We start from the raw sequence: 14,036 nt of genomic DNA, 5'->3' as shown, positions 1-14,036 counted from the left end.
ACACACACATGTTAACTCCACCCCTTTGGGGAGAGACAGTTAGAACCACCTGGTGTTTTGACCACAAAGCCAGTAAGCCCCCTGTCTGACTTGATGGCCTGAGTGCTTTTGTCAGGCTGGGTGGGATGTCTGTTTTAAGAACAGCATTTGGCATGTGTGTGATAGTCATTCTGACTTAGTAGTTAGGAGCCTGAGTTGCTAATTCTGGCCCTTTTGTGTGACTTTAAGCGTATCACATAACTTCTTTGCTTCCTTTTCTTGTTGAGGAAAGAGAATAATAATAATTCTTCTAGGGATGTGGTGAGACTCAGAACAGGTGACGTACAACAGTGAGGACTAAACATCTGTCCAGTACTTCATCTGTGCTGACCACTGGCTCAGTCCTCTTGTGTCACTTCTTGGAATCCTAAAATGAAGCCACTGGCATCCCATTTTACAGTTAGAAAATTGAGAGAGAGAGAGAGAGAGAAGGAGGGAGAGAGAGGGAGAGAGGCTGAGGTCTGGGGAGCCTTTCCTAGGCCTCCTTGCTTCTCACAGGCAAGAGGGAGAGGTTTGCCGCATCTTCCTGGTAGAGTGCACTGCAGATGCAACATTCTTGTTATCTAGCCTAACCGTTGCTGGCTTTGTCCCTAAGGACAGTTCAGTTCTCATACTTGTTTATCTTATCTAGTAGTTTTTGTTTTCTTGTTTCATGTCCTCTGGGACGCCTTCAGTGAATTCTTTTAGGTTTTCTCCCAGAGAACTGTTTTAACTCTACTATAAAGGGGTCCCCAGAAGCCCACAAGGCCAGGCATCTTGGGCCAGGGTTTCCTCCTGCTCAGGCATGTGGCTATATGTCTGGAGTAAAATGCTCCAAGATGCATTTGATAATAAGCTCTGCCCACACTGGCTTCCAATGGAATTTCAAACAGGAAAGACACTCATGTTATCATTTTACTGGTGAAACTGAGGTCCAGTGACTTGCTTGAGGCGGAGCCAAGACATGAAGCCAATTCTCCAGGCAACAGACCAGTGCTGTGTCCAAGTCTTTCCTGCATAAGGACATAAGGACACACACACACACACACACACACACACACACACACACACACACACACCACTGTGCCCAGCACACTCTTAGGAAGCTGGAGAAATGAAAACACCTTGGAGGAATGGGCAGAGGGGCAGAAATGGAGGAGACATGGAGAAGTTTCTAGCCTAATTAGCACATTACACACCAAAGAAATGAATGGAAGCCCAGCAGAGTGCAGGCAGCCACAGTCTTCCCAGTGACTGAGAAGCAGAGGGATTTACGCTGGGAGTCCTGGCAACTGACTGACCACATAGGAAGCCTTTTGTCATTGAGGCCGCAGCGCTGAAAATTGAAGGAAGGATGTTTGACAAATGTGACGGGCCTGGGATGCAGTTACAGCTCCTGGCTCATTGTCCGAAGGAAATAGATCTCTCCCATGGACAGAGAGGTGGAAACTGAGCAAGTGGGTTGAGTGGTTGACATCATCAGGCTGAGAGTTGGATTACAACAAATGGGGACTTACTTGGCCAGAGACGTGGGAAACACCCACTAAAACCTCGAAGTGCTTTCATTTAGGAGACACAGGGAGTGAGAAAAGGCTGCCTGCTCCTGTCTGCACTGCCCTTCTTGAACTCTGGCTTCTTCCCTTCCCTTCTGACCCAGGACCTCTGCGGAGGAGACTTGGCTCCTGTGAGTACAGCTGCACTGCCTTGCCTGCCCCCACCCCAGCCTGCTGCCTACAGAGGGTCTGTTTCTATATTATGATGCATGGGTGATTGCTTCCAACACTACAGGTTTCTCTGCAGCTGACCAGGGCTGCTGAGTGTGAGCCTCATTCTCGAAGGCAGGCCCCATCCCCACCGAAGACTTCCTCTCCAGAGAGCTTCAGCAGTCTCCACAGCCTTCAGGGAACCCCCTTGTCCCCCACCCCCACCCCACAGGCTAAAAAGCCAAGTCTAACCTTAGAAATTGCTGTCAGTAAAATTTTAATAGTTTTTTTTATTATAAAGGTTTTTTAAAAATTCCAATTAAAAAGTTTTATGAATTCAAGAAAGAATTGTCTCACACACATAAAATTGGTATATTAAAACTCCTAATCCTCTTGCCTCCATGGAAAAGTGCTGGCAATATGTTAAATGTTGACTACCACCTTGCTTGGGTTCATGGAGTAATCTCTCACATATTGTAGCAATTGTGTGGAGAACTCCAGGCTCCGAAGGAGAGTGAACTTTAGCCTCGGCTTTGTGATCCTTTTCTTGCCTTTTAAAACTTTGTTGTTTGTGTCTAGGAAATAAACAGACCATATAAGCCCTCAGGCTTTCCTTTTCTTGGAGTCTGTTTAAACAAGGCAAGCCACGGAGATTGGGGGAGGGCTCCTTAACCCTTGTAGGTCCCTTGTTGGGTCTCAGCTGATGTCTTTAGGTGGCTAGAGTTGGCTTATGGCATGCTTACCCATCTCCCCAAATAACAGGTTACATATATTTGATATATTCTTAAGTTATTTATTTATTATATTTTTTTATGTGTATGAATGTTTTGCCTAAATGTATACTTGGGAGGTCTGCCTGTACCACTTTCATGCCTGGTGCTTACAAAGGCCAGAAGTGGGCACAGGGTTCTCTGAAACTGCAGTTACATAGGTTGAGCTAAGCAGGTTAAATACATTTGAGAAGTTGCAGCTAAGAGGGAAATATTCTAGCCTTAAGCAAAAAGCAGGGATTGACTAGGTTCAGGGTGGAGCACTTGTCACCATATACAGGGCCTCCCTGGTTTCCATCCCCAGACTACAGAAAAATAAAGCCACTATAAAGAGCCACCCAAGGAAAGTATGCAGCATTGGGCAGGCCTTTCGTACACTTGGACCTTAGTTTTCTTAGGGCACAAAACCAGATGAGCTTTTGTATTCTTTTCTTTTGAGGTTTACCATTATAGCTTTTGGGCCAAAGTGCCCTTGGTGTCCAGTATTCCAGATTGGCTAAAAACCAGCCAGGTGGGAAAATCAAGTTCCGCTGGGCAAGAAACATGCTCAGTGGGTAAAGTGCTTGCTTGTATAAGCACAAGGACCTGAGTTCAGATCCCTAGCTTACATGGAAAAGTCAGTGTAATGGCAAGTGCATTTTAATGTCAGAGCTGGGGCTGTGGAGATAGGTGTTTCCATAGAGCTCACTAGCCAGCCAGCCCACGGAGCTCCAGGTTCAGTGAGAGACCCTGCCTTAAACAATACACACACACACACACACACTCGAATGTCCCTCCTGTACATGCATGTGCATGCGCCACACACACAGACACAGAAAGCAGGCACTGTTAAGTAGCTTGTGAATTTTTGTGCTTTTCTACACATTTGGTGTGCCTGAAAGAAGGTAAAAGTCCGTGTCCCCTGGAACGTAAGTTAAGGTGTTTATGTGAGCTACCTGACCTGGGCACTGGGAACCAAATCTGGGTCCTCTGGAAGAGGAGTAAGTGCTTCTAACTGCTGAGCCATCTTCCCAGCCTCAACAATCCCATTTCAATTTAAAAATCTACCGCTCTAGTTTGGCAAGAAAAATAAGAGGTGGAAGGGGGGGAAAATCCCAGTGCTCGCCTCTGTGCCCTTTCTTTTAACCTAGTGTCCTGGCCACCACTGCTGTAGGGAAAGGATATCTAGGCTGGGATGCAAACAAAAGCAAAAGCCAGCTGTTGTTCCAGGGCTTGTTAATTCTTTATCTTTAAGGCCAGCAGAGACCCTAATCCTCAGGAGGATGTATTGTTTGGAAACTGTTTGAAGTAAGGTCAGGGTTAGAGGGAGAGTTCTCACAGCCCCTTGGCATATCTTAAAGCTGCAGACCTCCCCAGGGGCTGTACCATCTAAGGTGGACTTGTAGCTACCCTGTAGCAAGGGCAGGGACAGGCTTGGACTTGTTCTGTGCCTCACCCAGCCTGGCCCCAAAAGCTAGGAACTCTGGATAGAGACCATCCCTCTTTCTAAGGTGGTAGTGAGGCCATGATGCTCTGAAAGGGTGGGGCTTGGGCTATCAGCTCCCCGCCAGGAAGCTGGAGTGGAAAGTGGTGGCATGCCTTCTTCATATGCAAGGAACAGTGGCTTTAGTTTCTTGTTTGTGCTATCATAGTGCCATTGCAGGGCTTTTCCTAACATGCACCATCCTGGCAGTGAGTTTAGGGTATCTTGGGAATAGAGGTAGGCTGTGGAAGGGACTTCTGTGTTGAGCTTTTGTGTGGGTTTCCTGTCTTCCTCAAATGTGTGTTACATACAAGGTTAGGCTTCTCAGTTCAGCTGATCCCTTTTAATCGTCACAGCAGTGATGTGAGAGGTTTTCTCCATCTTACACAGAAAGAGGTACCTAGATGGGGACTGCCTTGCCCAGCTCTCACATCTAGCAGGTGATAGAGGTCGAGTACTGAGTGAAAATAGTCTGTCCCTGCCGCCGTTGAACTTGCCCCACGCTGCTGTCTTGTCCACAGTACCTCCCTGTGGCTCAGTTTCTCTCTCTGCTTCAAGAGGGGTATTGTACAGAGTGGTGTTTTGGCCTAAAGCTATGACTAGGCCAAGTGCTTCATTACCACCCCCAACCTAGTTTACTATGCATTCTAGTCTGCTGCCTGGCTCCTAGCCCTTGGCCACAGTGGGCCTCTGGGATCCCTGGACTAGTTGGTGTCTGTAGTCTACCAGTGCTTTTGGTTTAGAGTTTGGTTGGAAGACAGGAGGAAAAGCACAGCTTCACTCTGTCTTAGCTCAGAGGCCCTGGACACAGCTTCACTCCTCTTTCGGAGCCTGTCTGCCTTTGGAATCACATTCAGATCTATCCCATCGGATGTCATGGGAGTGGATGAAATACAGTAAATTAGCACCTATAGATTGGTGCCAAACTCTGAGCTGAGCATGGTAATTCACATCTGTAGTTCCAGCACTTAAGAAGCTAAGGCAGGAAAATGGTCATGAGTTTTAGGCTATCCTGAGCCTCAGACCTATGTAGAAAGAGTTCCAGGCCAACCTAGACTGTGATACCCTATCCCCAAACAAGCAAACAACAAAATAAAAACAAAACACAAGGACAGCCAGGTGGGTTTGTGGGTAAAAGAGCTTGCTGCACAAGCCTGACCATTTGAGTTCCATCCTCAGAACTCATGTTGGAAGCAGAGAACTGACTTTTGAAAATTGCCATGTGACCTCCAGATACATGCCATGGCAGGGGTGTACTGTCATGCACGTATACACACCACTACCACCACCACCACAAAATGACAAAACAGTAAAATAAAACCGAACTGTGTACTCTAGACTGCTGTTTTACAACATGAGCAAGAATGTTAGTGGTGTACCCAGGCATCTATGCCTGCACTCAGAGGTGGGTGTTTACGTGCAGACCGCAGGAATGCCCCTTGGCTCTACAAATCAGGCTTCAGGGCTGCTTTCTGTGTCCCAGACATCTAATGCTGAACTTCAAGTTAGCTGGCAGCATGGAGGCAGAAAGAAGTAGGTGCTGCTCTTATGGGAGCAGAGGGCCTGGGCCTGGCAAGAAAAGCCTACTACTGGCTGCCGAAGCTTTGAGACGCTGAGCACACCCCATCTACCCAGATGAGTGAGAGGCGCCACAAGTGACTCCTAAGCAAAGACAGAAGTGGGAACTCTTGGAAACAGTCATTACTCATGGCTCACGGCTGTGCTCACCATCTCCCAGAAACCCTTTATGATGCCTGAGAACACTGGCGTGGCTTCCTCTAAAAGGCACTGGGTCCCTGGGAGCACACTCAGCTGTGAAGTACAGAGTAGAACTTACCACTCTACGAAGCCAGCATTTCCCAGCATAAGAGAAGCTTTGTTGATGTTTGGAGAAATTACTGCTTCCATTTGGCTCTTTAGACAGGATAATGGACTTTCAGAGCCCCAAAGAGAGGAAGTAGGTGCTGGCTAGTGCACACTTAAGTCCCAGGGCTCTAGGTCAGCTCTATGTAGTACTTTATAGGTGTGGTCCTACTATTCTGTAAATGTGTGTTGAGGGGTCTCACACTGATACGGAGGAGTTTGAATCCACTGGCAAAGACCAAAGAATTAGACTCAATTCATAGTTAGATTAAATGAATTTATTATTAAGATAAATTAAGAAGAACGGCAGCATTAGAGCCAAACCAGGAGTTTGCCATGCCAAAAGGAGCTAAAGGAAGTGTTTATAAAGGTGGGCATCGCAATCACCTCATGCTCTGTGGTGTCCAGAGCTGGGTGAGAAAATTGCTTTATGCCCCTCAGTTGCTTCTTGTCTCCATTATGCAGCAATAAAGATACCATTCCATCCTGTCCCACAGCAATAAATGGGTTTATGAAAGCCAGAGGAAGCAGTTAATTAGTTAAGCAGTTAATGGTGTCACAGCAGTAACACCATTTTCAGGCCCCTAGGATCTCACAGGCATTTCAGGACAAAGATCAATGCTATATAAGGGGTGCCTGGTACCTGCTTAAGTTTTTTAGCCATCACAGGGAAGTCATATATAAATTGTCACACAAACTAGACCACCCAGGGAAAACAGAAAGAAGTGTCATTAATGACTGGGATAGAGTGGTTTCTTCCAGGGCAAGCAATGGCAATGTCAAGTTAGGGCTGGCTGTCACAGTCCCATGGCACTAAGCATTGTCTAAAAGAATCATAGACACAGCTACAGTTGTGTGATCTCCCTCCATGTTTTTGAGACAGGATCTTGTGTAGTTCAGGCTGGCTCAAACTCACTAGATAGCTGAGGCTGACCTTTACTGATCTTCTTGCCTCTTCTTCCCTTTGTGTTATAAATTATAGGTATGTGCTACCAAACCCTGCACAGAATTCCACATGGTTCCTGGGATGTTGCTGTTGGTTGGTTGGTTTTTGTTTGTTTGTATTGTTTAAATGAAGCATTGATGGTTAAACTAAGTTCATGTCAGGCAAGCACTCCATCATGAGGCTACCTCCCAAGCCCAGTGATTCAGGGAAGACAGCAGAGGAGTGAACAGTTACTACGGTTCAAGTGTGCCAAGTGGTACAAAAAAAAAAAAAAAAAAAAATCTGTGGAGGGCTAGACAGTGGGTCCCACAGAGACTCTGAGCTGAATGTCTTTTCCACACTCTGCCTCCAGTTCCTGTCCTTGCAGCTTTGCAGCTCTGGTTGCTGGGAGCAACTGGGAGCTGCAAGCTGCAGCCAAGGCCCTTGCTCTTTCACCTTCTTGTCTGCTGTGCTTCAGAGGAGTGGAAGGAATGCTTCCTCACAAAGTGCAGGGGCCCCTTCTGGGATGTCCTCAGATTGAGAACTCCAACTCTAGGGATGGATGACTTGGAGTCTGAAGTCACCAGCGATGCTGTGTTACTTTATTTTTATAGTGTTTACTGTGATGCCCCCATTACAAACTTAGACCCATTAGGGAGGAAAGCTAGATAGTGCAGACAAATACACAAATCACTGCTCAGTGCTTTTGCTTCTGGCATCTCTGTTTGAGTACCCGTTTCCCCATCCTCTCCTCACACTGTCATGCTTCTCCCTGGGCCTAGTGCGTTTGTGTATCCTGGAGGCATGCATGTTCTGGGCTGCAGTCCACTATACAGGCAGAACTACTGTCCGAGTGGGTGGGGCCGCCACCTCCATTCATCTTGCCCTAGTCAAAACATGGGTGTTAGGCCTCCTGCATGGTGCTGTGGGAGGAATATGAAGCGGACATGACCTTTTGCATTTTTATTTGTTTAAATTTGTTTGATTTGAGACAGGGTCTCACTATGTAGCTAGCCCCAGCTGGCCCAGAACTTGATGTGTAAATTCTGCTGTCCTCAAACTCAGAGACATTTGCCTGCCTCTGCTTGCCTAGTGCTGTGATTAAAGGTTTGCGCCACCATGTCTGGCTCTGGCCAAGATCTTTCTTTTAAAAGCTTTTTAAAAACTAAGCAGATGTGGTAGCACATGCCTGTAATTCCAGTATACTGAGGCAAGAGGATCACAGGTTTGAGGCCTTTTCTGGACTAAAGAGCAAGACAGTCTCAGATAAACTTAAACAATAAACTTAAACAATAAACTTCTTCCATCTCCTAACTACAGACAGTTCTGCACTTCTGAGGGAGGAAGATGTTTGTGGTTCTTAGTTGTGCTGTATCTCGAGGACACTTGGGAACATATTTTAAAAGAGCAAAACCTGCCAGGCATGGCGATTCACATCCCTAATCTTGTCTTTTAGGAGGCTGAGACAGGAGAAGTGCAGAGAGTTGCAGGATAGCCTAGGCTACAGCTGCAAGACCTTGTCTCTAAAAACAGATAAAACAAGGCCAAAAACAAATTTTAAAGCAAAAAAAAAAAAAAAAAGCTTTTTAAAGATACATAGTTACCATCCAAGATGGTGGCCAACCATTCAGTTCCTGAAAATTCTTGAGTTGTGAAGTATGGATCATAGCTTTCTAACCCCTGCCCCATCTGTCTCTCTTTGTCTGTCTGTTTCTCTCTCTCTCTCTCTCTCTCTCTCTCTCTCTCTCTCTCACATGCACACACAGGTACACACAAGAGGCATGTACACAGAGACACAAAAAATTGAAACTAAACTAAATGTATAACAAAGTAACAGAGCAAAAAATTAAAAAAAAAAATAACCTTCCTGGGGTTAAAGAAATAAAAGGAAACCAGCTCTGATACATGCCTTTAATCCCATCACTCCTAAGGCAGAGGAAGGTGGAACTCTATAGAGGCAGGTCTGGTGTAGATAGTGATTTCCAGGACTATGTATAGAGACCCCATTTCAACTAAAAAAATAATAGAAAAAAATAAATGTAAACACAAATATAATTAACTTGGAGTAAAACAAACATATATATATATATATATATATATACACACACACACACACATATTTGTGTGTATATTTGTATGTATATATTTGCTCACAGGGGTCAGAAGAGGCATCAGATCCCTTGCAGCTAGAGTTATAGGTATATAGGCTTTTGTGAGTGATCTGTGTGCCAGGACCTGAACATAATTACTGAGCCAGCCTCCTAGGAATAATATTCTTTTTTTTCACTTGCTTACAGTCTGAAAGAGGAGTAAATGCTCAGTTACAAAAGGCTGTATCTCAATAAAACGAACTTGTTGTCATGTATCCTGGGAGGGACCCAGAGAGTGTGGCAAGTCTGAAAGGCAGAGGATCTGTGGCACAGAAGCTGTACCTTCGGTTCACATTGATGCATTTTCCTGTGGTCAGTCAGTATTCATTCATCACCTGTGCTGGGTGAGGTGATAGATGGAGAGTATAAAAGGAAACAGGAGTAGTCCTTCCCCAAGTCAAGTTCACCCAGACCAAGAACAGGTGTTAGTACTACAGAAACAGGTTAAGTGAGATAGAGGAGAGTGTGGGCCAGGGCTTCCTTGAAGAGGTGGTGTTTAAATGGGTTTAGGAGGCATTGATGCCATGAGCCAAGAGCCAAGAATTAAGGTTAAGGGTGTCATGGAGACAGAAAACTAACCCAGCAGGGAGAGGAGCACATAAGAAAGATGGTGGAGGCAGAAAAACTTGTAGAATGTTAGAGAAGCTGAAAGGAGGCCAATGTAGGCAAAGCAACAGGACAGGGAGGAATGCGATGGCTGAAAGTTAACAGTGCAGCAGGGCCTGAAGATGGTGGTTGCTGTTGTGAAGTGTAGAGGCCAAAGCACAATATGCTTCGTAGGATATGTAGAGATGGAGGTGTCACTGCAGTAAAAATAAAGATTTTTACTGAAATCTTTATTATCAATTAAGCAGCAGTTAGAAGCAGAGCATTGCAGCAAAGGAGAAGAGAGTCTCTGCAGGGAACTGAATGGCTAATTCAGTTAGACACTTCTCTCTCAGGCAACTGTTGTGAGGGCCTAGCTTTTTTCACTTTTATTTTTATCATCTCCCCTTTTTTTTGTCCTCCTGTCTAAATGATTCAAACAATATTCACATTTCTCTTCCTTGGGCTCCTGGGCTCACAGATACGGAAGCCAGAGCATGTGCTGGGAGCAGCCAGCCAGCGAACAGAGATGAGGTGGTCTAAAACACCCTCTTCCCAGCAGCCGGCCACAACCAGGGCTGGATGGAATTGGCTTGCGTGGGGGGAGGGCGAAGGATTTATCTTTTAGGCTTTATCTGTTTATTAGGCAGGGTCTCACTTTGTAGCCTTGGCTGATCTGAAGTTCACAGTAATCTGTATGCCAGCACAGAATTCCAGCTAGCCAGGAACATGTCTCAAAAAAATAAAACAGAACAGTGGATCAGAAAACCTATTCTGTTTTGATCCTCACCACCACCTCTCAACGTGAAAACAAACGCAACTTACTGCCTCACATGCAGGTAAGTAGGTAGCTGTGTATGGTGTCACACACCTGTCACCTCAGCACTGAGGAGGAAATTGTGAGGCTCGTTGGTACTACATAGGAAGACTGTCCCCCACAACAACAACAAAAAAAAAAAACAGCAGTAATATATGCAATTTCACAATAGTCTTTTAAGCAACCAAGCATAAACATCCTTCCATGTGAATTCTTTGTACTTTGAAATGGCTGTGTAGTGTTTTGGCATCCTGATACCTAAGCATTTATCTCCATTCCCCATATAGACAGTTAATTCCACACAGTATGTTTTCCTCATTTGATATCTATGGCATCAGTTCCTGAGCATTGGGTCCACTCAAAGGATGCACTCATTTCATGTTAACAGACTCTGCAAAACTTGTTTCCCCAAAGGTTGTTCTAGTTTATAGCCCAGAGTATGTCTGGCTCTAATCTTGTTTTCTTTTCTTCTGGTTTCTTAGACTTTCTACACTGATTAATCAAGAGTGAAAAATCGGAAGAAATGCAAGCAGGAAAAAGAAATTAAACTAAGTGGGTAACTATGGAGTTCATACCTCTGTACCATCCCATCACAAGTTTGCCTACACCTCCTTTCTCTCTCTCTCTCTCTTTCGCCCTCTCACTCTTTCTTTCATTTGTCTCTCCCTCTCCCTCCCTTCCTCCCTCCCTCCCTTTCTTCCTTTTGCTTGAAGAAAGCCAATAGGTTCTAAATGAAGTTCAAGGGGAATTTTAGTCGCCTGAAGAAAAGGCAGGGTGGCTCTTAGCAGTAGTTACATAACATCATGCTGCAGTGCCACAGGCCTGATTTTCATCCAGGCAATTTTTTCATAGTGTTGGAAAGACAGCTTCCTTCCGGTGTTTTAGCAGGTTTTTTCAGCCATGTACCCAAACAGACGGAGTCATACATAGCTGATTAGCAACTTTGGGTGTGACTTCAACTTTTTCTGCACATTTCTGTTATGAAGGAATGTTTACAATAACCAGGCATATTATAGGAATTGTCGTTTTAAGGCTTTGTTAGAGTTACCAACAGAAGCAAAGCCCAGTTTAAAGAAATGGGCACAGCCCAGCAGTCCTTTGAGGAGGGAGGGGGCAGGCACCTTCCATTTGGAGACAAACTGGTTACACAGTGTGAAGAGGCTGCCTAGAAGTGCATTGCCTAGGGTCGTGTCCATGGTTTTTATGACGGCCAGGTGTTCTGGCATGGAGGTGTGGCGGTGCCTGGTCTACACCAGGCAGCAGGGTTGTTCCGCTCGCTGATGCAAGGTCTTACCGTGTTACTCTGGCTGTCCTAGAACTCGTAGAGATCCACCTGCCTCTGCTTCCCAAGTGGTGGGATGAAAGGTGTGGATCAGTATACCACACCTGGCTTTTCACCTAAGACATCTAAAAATCCCATGACACACTGTGCATCGTCAGGTTGGGAGTACGTGGTCCGCAGACATCCGCCCAGCCATGAACTGCCCAAGGCTGTAACTATGAAGGGAGTGAGAAAGGCCACCTGTGCCCAGCTGACCCAGGTCTACCCGGCTCTTTTCCACAACTAGAACTATCAGCAAGATGCTGAGAGCCTGGTGCTGAGCTCATCTCTTTCTGAAGAGCCCATTGGATCTGTTGTGTTTTTGTTTCTCAGCTAGGGATGTGTGAGAAGGATGGTCTTATAGGAACAGCACAGCTGTAATGAAGTTGTTTAGACTCAATCAGGAAATAGTCTTTTATCTCACTTCATCAGCAAGTGTGAGGTGGATGTTGGGTACCACCTCAGAAGTGTCAGACACAGTACTTCTCATCAGGAAGCTTTAGGGGTCTGGCTGCTAGATGAGTGACTGTTGTCTGGCTTAGGTATAGAAGCCAGTGAGAAATGGTCTGCAGAGGGTTGTGCCCAATGGGCTGCAGGCCTCATGGCTTCTGGAGCAGCACAGGGAAGCCCAGAGGCTGGAGGGGCCTGTGTGTCCATGTTCATGGGCTTGTGTAATGCAGAGGAGGAGCCAGGGCTGAAGCTGAGTCTGCAGATGGCTGCAAATGAGTTCAGGCTTTACTGTGATGGTTGAAGCAGAAAGACACTGAATGGTATTCCAGGAGCCATTTGAGTTAGGCTTAGAAAGGTGACCCTTTCGGAAACTGGGTCAGGTTAATTTTCTTACCCTCCCCACCCGCTCTCATTACCTCTCCTCAGGGCCTGTGCTCCTGCTGCCTGTGGACCCTGATGTGGAGAGATGACAGAGTCTGGGACAAATGATCTCCATAGAGGGACTGAGGAGGTGAGGGGTGGGGGTGGAGAGAGTCGTTGAGTGTAAAGCAGGTACAGGTAGCCCTGTACAAGTCCCTTCATACCTGTGAGCACCACTGCCTCTTCTAGTAAAGGATGACAGGCATTACCTTTCTTCTGTTTCCTTCCACTGTGGGTAGTTTACATGCCCAGTTAGGGCCTCTACAGAAACCTCTCTTCCTTGTTTGTCACATATGTATTGTTGAAATCCTCACCAGGATACTGGGGTTTCACTAGCTGTTGTTTGTCTTATGTTAAGGACCTCTCTCTCCCATGATGTCACTTTTAAGGAGTAAGCAAATGCTGACTGAAGACTAGGTGTGTGCTTGGCCATGGCCATAAGAGAAGGTTTTTAGAACTAGTAAGCATCATGCTTTGCTGTATAGCCATGGCTGTCCTGGAATTCTGTAAACTAGGCTGGCCTGAAATTCAGAGATCCGCCTGCCACTGCCTCTTGAGTGCTGGGATTAAAGGCGTGCTACCACTACATCTGAGTTACTTTAAAGCTTCTTAACTTCGTTTAGTTTAGTCTTGTGAAGTACCCAAGTATTACAGATAAGGAAACCAAATTGCCTAGAGGTGACAGTACTTATCTCTGGTGGCACAAGTTGAGGTAGAAGAGCCCCTCTCTGCCCACTGTAGCACTTGCCGTTTCTGTGTATTACTGTAGACATTCAGACATGGCAGAGGCCATGGAGAAACAGAGACACAGCTCCTGCTCTCTCCTGAGCCATAAGTCTTAGCAAGGCCATTGGTGACTAACGCATGATATAGATCTGAGCCCTGGGGCCACTTGTCTGTTCAGTGTTTTTTCTAAGACTTTTTCTCCAGGTGCATCGAGGCCATCTCTCTGCCTTGTGGGCAAGTTCCCTGGCAGCTGGGAGTGTGTCTGCTTAGTTTTCTGGGCATTTTCTTTTGGTCTGTAGCTCAGGTTCTGTTTAATTTCTGATCTTCCTGCATCCTGCTTCCAAGTGCTGGCACTGGTCATATGCTACACATCTGACCTTTTACTTTTTTTTTTAAGACAGGGTTTTATGTTGTCCAGGCTAGCCTTATGATCACAGTCCTCTTGCCTCTACCTCCCAAGGGCTGGAACTACAAGTTTGTGCTACTCCACCCCCCCCCCCCAAGTAAGTTTTTCTAGGGTAACATACAAATGGCTGACAGATGTATGGGAAGATCTTTGTATCTATAATCATTAGGGAAACGCAACTTAAACTGAGTGAGTTAGCCACCTCACATGTGTTAGAAGCACTGTGATAAAAGGTTCTGGGAGATCAAAGAAGCCCTTGTTTGATGTTGGAATGTAAATTAGTGTAGCTGTTATGGAGAACTGGCAAGAGTTTCAAAAAATTAAACATAGCCAGGTCTGGTGGTTGATACCTATAATCTTAACATTCAGGAGACTGAAATGGGAGAATTGCTGTGAGTTTGAAGCCTGCCTGAGCACATA

The 14,036-nt window shown here is 45.8% G+C and overlaps 1 protein-coding gene across 3 annotated transcripts in view; it reads left to right on the top strand.

Moving 5' to 3' along the window:
- Positions 1-14,036, top strand: part of Pkig (cAMP-dependent protein kinase inhibitor gamma) — a 67,185-nt gene that overhangs the window by 32,679 nt on the left and 20,470 nt on the right. Inside the window, exons 1-2 of one of the 3 annotated variants that reach the window (XM_055602219.1) lie at positions 1,611-1,702; positions 10,776-10,845. The exons of 1 other annotated variant lie outside the window; for it this stretch is intronic. The gene's annotated coding sequence lies outside the window, so the exon portion shown is untranslated. Of the gene's footprint in view, positions 1-1,610; positions 1,703-10,775; positions 10,846-14,036 lie in introns of those variants that run through there. One more of the 3 variants, XM_055602218.1, reaches the window with a different exon arrangement.

The sequence above is a fragment of the Psammomys obesus genome, unplaced genomic scaffold (assembly GCF_907164565.1).
Source record: "Psammomys obesus unplaced genomic scaffold, mPsaObe1.curated_primary_1811, whole genome shotgun sequence".
Lineage (NCBI taxonomy): Eukaryota > Metazoa > Chordata > Mammalia > Rodentia > Muridae > Psammomys > Psammomys obesus.
Note: the sequence above shows the minus strand (reverse complement) of the source record. Positions and strands in the feature narration are given on the sequence as shown.